Source organism: Podarcis tiliguerta (assembly GCF_965153285.1).
Source record: "Podarcis tiliguerta genome assembly, chromosome: W".
Lineage (NCBI taxonomy): Eukaryota > Metazoa > Chordata > Lepidosauria > Squamata > Lacertidae > Podarcis > Podarcis tiliguerta.
The window spans coordinates 5,911,072-5,921,927 of record NC_139552.1 but is presented as its reverse complement, the minus strand read 5'-3'; the positions used below and the strand labels follow the sequence as shown (position 1 = coordinate 5,921,927).

Sequence of the window (10,856 nt, the reverse complement as noted above, 5' to 3'; positions counted from 1 at the left end):
CATCATATACAGTGTCAGACCTAATACTAGGTCATCTAGCTGGTATTCTCTCTCCTTAGAATCCCTCAAGTTTAATCCAGTTCAACCCCCTGTATTGCAGGAATGCCAACAGAAGCATCCAGGAAGCACCCAGGTGGCCTTCCAACCTCTGCTTTAAAATTTCCAAGGAAGGAGAGTCTGCCACCTTCCAAGGGAATCCATTCCACTGTTGAACAGCTCTTATCATCGCAACGTTCTTCCTAATATATTTTTTTTAAGATATTTATTAAAGTTTTCAATATATTACAAAAATTAGAAAAAAAAATAAAAAAAATAAAAAGGAGTAAAAAGAAGAAGAAAATACAAAATAGAAACAGTTAAAAGCAAATCAATCTTTGCATATCATATCTTTCATTTACTTGTTTCCCTGACCTCCTCACACCTCCCTTTCTTGCATTCCAGTTCAATTGGTTAATTCAGCAAATCCTTTCCCTCTTTAATTTTATCTTAATCTTTTGTCTTAACATATTATAGCTTTAAATTATCACCTGTTAGCAATCCATTTTTACATATTCCTTAACATTGCTGCTAAAAAATCCCACTTAACTTCAATCCAAGTTCATTCTAACATTCATTAATTTTACAATGTTTCTGTAAGTAGTCTTTACATTTCTTCCAATCTTCTTCCACTGACCCTTCTCCCTAGTCTCGGATTCTGCCGGTCATTTCCGCCAATACCATATAGTCCATCACCTTCATCTGCCATTCTTCCAGAGTGGGTAATTCTTGTGTCTTCCAATACTTCGCGATAAGTATTCTTGCTGCCGTTGTAGCATACATAAAGAAAGTTCTATCCTTCTTTAACACCAATTGGCCAACCATGCCCAGGAGGAAGGCCTCTGGTTTCTTCAGAAAGGTATATTTAAATACCTTTTTCATTTCATTGTAAATCATCTCCCAGAAAGCCTTAATCCTTAGGCATGTCCACCAAAGGTGAAAAAAAGTACCTTCAGTTTCTTTACATTTCCAGCATTTATTATCGGGCAAATGATAGATTTTTGCTAGCTTGACTGGTGTCATGTACCACCTGTATATCATTTTCATAATATTCTCTCTTAAGGCATTACATGCCGTAAATTTCATACCTGTGGTCCATAACTGTTCCCAGTCAGCCATCATTATATTATGTCCAACATCTTGTGCCCATTTAATCATAGCAGATTTTACTGTTTCATCCTGAGTATTCCATTTCAGCAGCAAGTTATACATTTTTGAGAAGATCTTAGTTTTGGGTTCTAACAATTCTGTTTCCAATTTTGATTTTTCCATCTGGAAGCCAATTTTCTTATCCAATTTATATGCCTCCATTATCTGATAATAATGAAGGCAATCTCGCACTTTGTTTTTTAGTTTTTCAAAACTCTGCAATTTCAATTTATCTCCCTCTTGTTCCAAGATTTCCCAATATTTCGGCCATTTGGCCTCCATATTGAGCTTTTTCAGAGCCTTCGCTTCCATCGGTGACAGCCACCTTGGGGTTTTATTTTCAAGTAGGTCTTTATATCTTATCCAGACATTAAACAATGCTTTCCTGACAATAAGATTTTTAAATGCTTTATGCACTTTGACCTTATCATACCACAAATATGCATGCCATCTAAATGCATTATTAAAACCTTCTAGATCCAAAATGTCTGTGTTTTCAAGAAGCAGCCATTCTTTCAGCCAGCAGAAAGCTGCTGATTCATAATACAGTTTGAGGTCTGGCAGAGCAAATCCACCTCTTTCCTTTGCATCCGTTAATATTTTAAATTTTATTCTAGGCTTCTTGCCCTGCCAGACAAATCTAGAAATGTCTCTCTGCCACTTCTTGAAACAATCCATTTTATCCATGACTTGCAATGTTTGAAACAAAAACAACATTCTAGGCAATACATTCATTTTTATCGCAGCAATACGGCCTAGCAGTGAAAGCTTCAAATTTGACCAAATTTCTAAATCTTTTTTCACTTCCGTCCAGCATTTTTCATAATTGTCTTTAAATAAATTCCCATTTTTAGCTGTCATATTAATCCCCAAATATTTCACTTTCTTAACCACTGTTAAACCTGTCTCATTCTGAAACCTCTCTCTCTCATTCACTGTTAATTTTTTTTTCTAAAACCTTTGTTTTAAACTTATTCAATTTAAATCTTGCAACCTGACCAAATTCTTGAATTAATTCCAAAACTCTTTTGGTACTAGATTCTGGCTCCTGTAATGTCAGTACTAAATCATCTGCAAATGCTCTCAATTTGTACTGTTTAGCTCCGACCTGTATACCTTTAACCAATTGGTCCCTTCTAATCATGTTCAACAGAACCTCCAGGACCGATATAAAAAGCAATGGGGAAATTGGGCAGCCTTGTGTTCCTTTTTCTATCTTGAATTCCTCCGTCACAACATTATTTACAATTAATTTAGCCTTTTGTTCAGAATAAATTGCACTTATACCATTTTCAAAGCCTTGTCCTACCCCCATCCCCTGTAGATTCTGCTTCATAAAACTCCAAGAAATATTGTCAAAGGCTTTCTCCGCGTCCACGAATATCAAAACTGCCTTGGTATTAATCTTCTCTTGTAGAAATTCTAAAATATTAATTATGTTTCTCATATTATCAGTTAAATGTCTGCCCGGGAGAAAGCCTGCTTGATCTTTATGAATCTCTTCTACTAGTACTTTTTTTAGTCTTTTAGCCAAAATATCTGCAAAGATTTTATAATCCACATTTAGCAATGATATGGGGCGGTAGTTCTTAAGCTGCATCTTTTCAGTCTCTGTTTTTGGTATAAGTGTGATATACGCTTCTTTCCACGACTCTGGTGCCCTTTTCCCTTCCAATATTTCATAGAATCATAGAGTTGGAAGAGACCACAAGGGCCATCGAGTCCAACCCCCTGCCAAGCAGGAAACACCATCAGAGCACTCCTGACATATGGTTGTCAAGCCTCTGCTTAAAGACCTCCAAAGAAGGAGACTCCACCACACTCCTTGGCAGCACATTCCACTGTCGAACAGCTCTTACTGTCAGGAAGTTCTTCCTAATGTTTAGGTGGAATCTTCTTTCTTGTAGTTTGGATCCATTGCTCCGTGTCCGCTTCTCTGGAGCAGCAGAAAACAACCTTTCTCCCTCCTCTATGTGACATCCTTTTATATATTTGAACATGGCTATCATATCACCCCTTAACCTCCTCTTCTCCAGGCTAAACATGCCCAGCTCCCTTAGCCGTTCCTCATAAGGCATCGTTTCCAGGCCTTTGACCATTTTGGTTGCCCTCCTCTGGACACGTTCCAGTTTGTCAGTGTCCTTCTTGAACTGTGGTGCCCAGAACTGGACACAGTACTCCAGGTGAGGTCTGACCAGAGCAGAATACAGTGGCACTATTACTTCCCTTGATCTAGATGCTATACTCCTCTTGATGCAGCCCAGAATTGCATTGGCTTTTTTAGCTGCCGCGTCACACTGTTGGCTCATGTCAAGTTTGTGGTCAACCAAGACTCCTAGATCCTTTTCACATGTACTGCTCTCAAGCCAGCTGTCACCCATCTTGTATTTGTGCCTCTCATTTTTTTTGCCCAAGTGCAATACTTTACATTTCTCCCTGTTAAAATTCATCTTGTTTGTTTTGGCCCAGTTCTCTAATCTGTCAAGGTCGTTTTGAAGTGTGATCCTGTCCTCTGGGGTGTTAGCCACCCCTCCCAGTTTGGTGTCATCTGCAAATTTGATCAGGATGCCCTTGAGTCCATCATCTAAGTCGTTGATAAAGATGTTGAATAAGACTGGGCCCAAGACAGAACCCTGTGGCACCCCACTAGTCACTCTTCTCCAGGATGAAGAGGAACCATTGATGAGCACCCTTTGGGTCCGGTCAGTCAGCCACTTACAAATCCACTGAGTGGTAGAATAGTCAAGACCGCATTTTACCAGCTTTCTTTACTTCCCTGTTTGACTCCAGTAGTGGTCTTAATTCTAGTGGTGAGATGGCCAGCCAGATCCACCTTTACTTGTATTGATGTGTCAGTATATAATGTTTTGATGAGAAATAATAGACGTAGGTCTATATTTGTCTTTTCCAATTTTTGCCACAATGCGTGTCTTGGGACCGTATCAAAAGCTGACTTTAGATCGATAAAAGCAACATATAATTTTTGCTTCAAATTATGGATGTATTTACATAACAGAAAGTTCAGCACAAAGCACTGGTCCAATGTGGATTTCCCTCTTTGGAAACCTGCCTGGACTTCAGATATCACCTTATTTGTATCTGCCCATTCTTCTAGTCTCCCAAGGAGGAGCCTGGCATATAGTTTGGAGGCTACATCTAACAAACTAATGGGTCTATAATTGGCAGGGTTTTTCTTATCGCCCTTTTTATATATTGGGGCAATTATACTCAACTTCCACCCTTCAGTTATACGACCTGAGCTGTTAATGTATGAAAACAATTTTGCAAATATGGGTGACCAGAAATCAGGTCTTATCTTATAGATCTCCATTGGGATCATGTCTTCTCCTGGAGCTTTATTAGCTAGTTGGCTTGCGATTAGCCTCTTAATCTGATTGGGTGTGACGTCTGGCCATTCTGGCAGTTCTGATAACTGAGTATAGTAAACTTGTGGGGGTGGGTCAGGACAGGGGCCATATATTTCTGTAAAATATGTCACCCAATCTTTTCCTTGGACAGATGCTTCTAACGAGTAGCCCAGCCCATTTGTGCCTTGGGCAGCCAGATGCCAAAATTTTCGTGAGTCCTTCTGAAGTGCTGCATCTCCCAATTCTTTCCACTGTTGTTCATAATATATTTGTTTCTTGCTTTTAAGTAATAATTTGTAGTTCTTTCGTAACTGGGCTACCTCAGCTTGTAGGGCAAGATTGTCGTTTTGAAGTGTGATCCTGTCCTCTGGGGTGTTAGCCACCCCTCCCAGTTTGGTGTCATCTGCAAATTTGATCAGGATGCCCTTGAGTCCATCATCCAAGTCGTTGATAAAGATGTTGAATAAGACCGGGCCCAAGACAGAACCCTGTGGCACCCCACTAGTCACTCTTCTCCAGGATGAAGAGGAACCATTGATGAGCACCCTTTGGGTCCGGTCAGTCAGCCAGTTACAAATCCACTGAGTGGTAGCATAGTCAAGACCGCATTTTACCAGCTTCTTTACAAGAATATCATGGGGCACCTTGTCAAATGCCTTGCTGAAATCAAGGTAGGCTACATCCACTGCGTTCCCTTCATCTACCAGGCTTGTAATTCTGTCAAAAAATGAGATCAGGTTCGTCTGACATGACTTATTTTTCAGAAATCCATGCTGACTATTGGTGATCACAGCATTCCTTTCTAGGTGCTCACAGATTGTTTGCTTAATGATCTGCTCCAGAATCTTCCCTGGTATTGATGTCAGACTGACTGGGCGGTAATTATTTGGGTCCTCTCTTTTCCCCTTTTTGAAAATAGGGACAACATTTGCCCTCCTCCAGTCTGCTGGGACTTCGCCTGTTCTCCAGGAATTCTCAAAGATGGTTGCCAGTGGTTCTGAGGTCACATCTGCCAGTTCTTTTAATACTCTTGGATGCAGTTCATCTGGCCCTGGAGACTTGAATACATCTAAACTAGCCAAGTATTCTTGTACTATCTCCTTAGTTATTCTAGGCTGTGTTTTCTCTGCTGAATTATTTGCTCCAAATTCTTCAGGTCGGGCATTGTTTTCTTTATCGGAGAAGACTGAGGCAAAGAAGGCATTGAGGAGTTCAGCCCTTTCTGTGTCCCCTGTTTGCATTTCACCATCTTCTCCTCTGAGTGACCCCACTGTTTCTTTGTTCTTCCTTTTGCTACGGACATACCCATAAAAGCCTTTTTTGTTGCTTTTAACCTCTCTAGCAAGCCTGAGTTCATTCTGTGCTTTAGCTTTTCTGACTTTGTGTCTACACGTGCTGGCTATTTGTTTGAATTCCTCTTTGGTGGTTTCCCCCCTTTTCCATTTTTTGTACACATCCTTTTTTAATCTTAACTCAGTTAAAAGTTCTTTAGATAGCCAACCTGGCTTCTTTAGGCACCTTCCATGTTTCCGTCTCATTGGTATTGCCTGAAGTTGTGCTTTTACTATCTCCCTCTTAACAAACTCCCAGCCATCATGAACTCCCTTTCCTTTTAGTATTACTGTCCATGGGATCTCACCCAGCACTTCCCTAAGTTTTATGAAGTCGGCTTTCTTAAAGTCAAGAAATTGAGTCCTAGTATGCTTGGCTGCTCCTTTCTGTTGTATAGTAAACTTCAGAAGAGCATGATCACTCGCGCCTAATGATCCTTCCACTTCTACCCCATTAACCAGGTCATCGACATTGGTTAGGACCAGATCTAAAATGGCTGTTCCTCTTGTTGCTTCTCCCACTTTCTGGACAATGAAGTTGTCTGCAAGGCCAGTGAGGAATCTGTTTGACCTTATGCTCTTGGCTGAGTTTGACATCCAACAAATATCCGGGTAATTGAAGTCCCCCATTACTACTATCTCCCTTCCTTTTGCATGCTTGGCCATCTGTTCCAGGAAGGCATCATCTATGTCCTCCGTTTGGCTTGGGGATCTATAGTAAACTCCCACAATGAGGTCACTGTTATTCTTCTCTCCCTTAATTTTGACCCAAATGCTCTCACTTTGGCTTTGAGGTTCTAAATCTTGGATCTCTTCACAGGTATACACATCCCTGACATATAACGCCACTCCTCCTCCTTTCTTGTCTGGTCTGTTTCTCTGAAATAGATTGTATCCCTCCATTTTTACATTCCAATCGTGGGACTTATCCCACCAGGTTTCAGTGACGCCTATTATGTCATATTTAGTTTGCTGTACCAAGAGCTCAAGCTCATCTTGTTTATTTCCCATGCTTTGTGCATTAGTGTACAGACATTGAAGTCCATTAGTCATTCCCCCGTGTCTCTTATTTAAGGATTTTTTCCTCCCACCACTAGGTCTGCTTGCTGTTTGCTCCATTTGGTCTATGACATTTGGATGATCATCTTCATCAATTGATAGACTCCTACCTTCAGGAGCACTGTCTCCCTCCCCCACATTAGTCAGTTTAAAGCCCTCCTGATGAGGTTTCTGAGTTTTTTGGCAAAAACATTCCTCCCAACCGTTGTGAGGTGCAGCCCATCGCTTGCCAGAAGTCCATCTTCAAGAAACTGCAGTCCGTGATCTAAGAATCCAAACCGTTCCTGTTTACACCATTTGCGAAGCCAGCTGTTTACTTCCACTATTTTCCCCTCTCTTTCATTGCAGACTTCCTTTAGAGGTTGTACTAACCATTCTTTCAAAGATTTGTAGTATCTAAAATTCAGTCCATCCGGTCCTGGAGATTTCCCTAATTGCATATTCTGAACGGCACCTTCTACCTCCTGTTCAGTTATTTTATAATTCAACATCAATTTGTTTTCTTGGGAGATTCTTTGTAATCCATTTATTTTCAAAAATCGATCTATGTCAATTTCTTTCTGTGGCCCTTGTGTATATAATTGTTTAAAGTACCTCTGGAAACAGTTTCTAATCTCAACTGGGTTCTGTATGATCTTTCCTTCCACTTCTAAATTTGTAATAGTATTTAATTTTTGTCTTTTTTTCATTTGCCAAGCCAACAATTTCCCACATTTATTAGCCGACTCAAATGTTTTTTGTCTCATTTGTTTAATTTTCCATTCTATTTCCTGATTCACCATTTGCATATATTGTACTTGATATAGCTTTATTTCTCTCAAAATCTCTTGCGACTTTGGTTTTGCTCTCAATTTCTTCTCACTTTCCTTTATTTTCTCCAAAATTTTATCTTTCTTCTCATTTTGGGTTCTCTTCTTTAATGCATTCTGTTGTATCAGAAACCCTCTCATAACCGCTTTACTTGCGTCCCAGATTACTCTTTTTTCAACCGTGGTGTTCATGTTTATCTCAAAATAGTCTCTCAAGGTTTTTTGGGCCTTCTTAGTCACTTCTTCATCTCTAAATAAGGTGTCATTCATCCTCCATGAGCCAGTGTGGTGTAGTGGTTAAGAGCGGTAGTCACGTAATCTGGGTAACCGGGTTCGCGTCTCCGCTCCTCCACATGCAGCTGCTGGGTGACCTTGGGCCAGTCACAGTCTCTCAGCCCCACTCACCTCACAGAGTGTTTGTTGTGGGGGAGGAAGGGAAAGGAGAATGTTAGCCGCTTTGAGACTCCTTAAAGGGAGTGAAAGGCGGGATATCAAATCCAAACTCTTCTTCTTCTTCTTCTCCATCTAAAAGAGCCAGTTGGTATTAAGTTCATCTCCATCTTCACGGCACTATGGTCAGAGCAAGTTTTGGGGCAGATTTCCACTTTTCTTGTCTTTGGTGCCATTCCTCTAGTTACCCATATTTGGTCAATTTTTGTCCATGTCATTTTGGCTTCAGAGAAGAAGGTTCCCTCTCTTCCCAAGGGGTTCTTTGTTCTCCAAATATCAACTAAGTCCAAATTATCTGTCATCTCGAAAAAGGTTTTCGGTAGTCTACCATCCTTGGTGACTACCTGTCTTTGTGCCTTGTCCATATTTGTAGATACCACTCCATTCATGTCCCCCATCAAAATCACATTATAATCCAAATAGTCTGTCAATATCTCATGCAATTTTTTAAAAAATTCATATTTCCCCTCATTTGGTGCATAAACTTCTACTATCAAAAATTTCTCTCCATGTATTTGAATTTCAATTGCCACAAACCTTCCTTGGTCATCTTTAAAAATAAATTTCGGTGATAGGCTCTCCGTTGCATAAATCACTACTCCTCTTTTTTTAACTTTGTCCGATGAAATAAACTCCTGACCCAGTCTTTTATTAATCAATATTTTTCTATGTAGCCTTATCACATGTGTTTCCTGTAAACAAATCAAGTCCAATTGTTCCTTTTTTAATAAATGAAAAACTCTTTTCCTTTTCTGAGGGGAGTTCAGACCATTACAATTCCAACTTAATAGTTGCAGAGCCATGGTGTGATTACTTTGCTTTTCCTCCTACCACACCAAGTGTTTGTTCTTGTTCCGTCGGTGGTGTCACTTTCTCTGGACTATGCAGTCCAAAAGGTGGTTTTGCTATGTCTAGTATTCCTCTCTCTAGTGCTCTTAGCTCTTCTCCAGATTCTTTCTGCAAGTCTTCACCGTGGTCTTTCAAAAATCTTTCTTTGTCGTCCACTGATCTTATTTTTATCTTTCTTCCTTTGAAGCTAAAAGATAGGCCTTGGGGAAATTCCCACCTAAAGATGATCCTATTACTTCTCAGCAGGGCGGCCAAGTCTCCGTAGTTGGACCTAAGTTCCAAAAGGTGTTTCGGGGTGTCTTTAAATATCTCCACTCTTGACTGATGTATTTCCAGGGTCTTCTGGAAGTGCAGACTCAAGATTTTGTCTCTCTCCTCTTTTGTTCGGAGAGTAATCAAACAGTCTCTCACCTTGTTCTTCTTCCCCCCTCTTCCAAGCCTAAATGCACTATCTTAAATTCTCCCTTCTCCAAGTCTAAATTCCAAAAGTCTGCAAATTCCCGTGTAAGAAAGTCAATCAGATTGTCTTTCTCAAGTTCAGGTACGGCCCTGATCCTCAAATTCGTTTGTTTCTCCTTCAATTCAATCATAGACAACATCGACCTGTGGTCCTCCAATTGCCTATGTATCGGTGGTATCTTCTCTTCAGCAGCAATTGCTATCTCCTTTGCTTCCTCAGCTGTCTTTCAGGTCAAAGTAGATTCCTGTAACAGTTTTTGTATAGTTTCTATATTAGTATTAACCTTCTGTCCCAAATTGTTAATACTTGTAGTATTTTGGTCAATTTTAGCTGATGCTTCAGCTACTTGTTTATTTGTCTCAGCTACTTGTTCTTCCTAATATTTAGCCAGTGCCAACACTGTTTCCAATGGCCAATTACCAGCTATGTCCGGAAAATTCCAGACGTATGGCCACTGTAGATCCTGCACTGGAACAGCAGAAAAGAAGTTTGCTCCATCTTCCATGGGATAGCCTTTAAGATAGAGGAAGTGTTATGTACTGAGTTGAATAGGATCCAAACTGCCGCAGTCTGATTGGTCCTAGAACAATAGGATCCAAAATGCAGCAGTCTGATTGGTCCTAGAACAATGCAGCAGTATGATTGGTTGGCAGGAACCACCCAATCATGCTCCAGATAGAAGTGAATCCACAACCTGATTGGCTTACAGTAGAATTCCGGAATTAGCCAATCATGTGCAGCCCATTGTGTAAATAATGTATATAAAGCAGATACTTTGAGGGGACATTCATTCATTCCTCCTCACCGCTATGAGCTGAATAAAGAGCATGAAATCACTTTGCGACTCTGAGTATATTTCACTGGCGACGAGGATGGGATCCCGCTAAGCTGACTGCCACACACAGCACCGCAGCACCACCACCTGCCGCACCGCTGCCTCGCACCGTGTATCCAGGCTTCAGCTCCGGGACACAAGGAACACAGAATGGCAACCGACAGCAGCTTCTCGCCATTCAACCCAGCATCTGGAGACTGGGAAGCGTACGCCTCCCGTTTCACCTTCCTCCTAGAAGCCAAAGGGGTCACCGACGAAGAAGACGCCAAGAAGAGGGCGATATTCTTCAGCGTCTGCGGAGAGGAGACATTTGAAATCGCCTGGGCTCTCCTTGTGCCTGAAGACATCGCTACTGTTCCATACAAAACAATAATGGAACAGCTGAAGGGGCACTTTTCGCCGCAGCCCTCAGTGGTGGCTCGTCGAAATGCCTTCTACGCAAAGTGGTGTTGAGAGCAGTAAGGAGTTAATCTGCTGTGCCTCGGAGCTGAAGGGAAGAGCTTATCAGGC

At 41.0% G+C, this 10,856-nt stretch overlaps 1 long non-coding RNA gene across 1 annotated transcript; it reads left to right on the top strand.

Annotated features, from left to right (window-relative positions):
* Nucleotides 1-275: 275 nt before the first annotated feature.
* Nucleotides 276-9,796, top strand: LOC310668893. Its single transcript, XR_014506877.1, has 3 exons — nucleotides 276-2,879; nucleotides 7,292-8,037; nucleotides 8,285-9,796. It is a non-coding gene; the product is annotated as an uncharacterized lncRNA (long non-coding RNA).
* The last annotated feature ends 1,060 nt before the right edge of the window (nucleotides 9,797-10,856 follow it).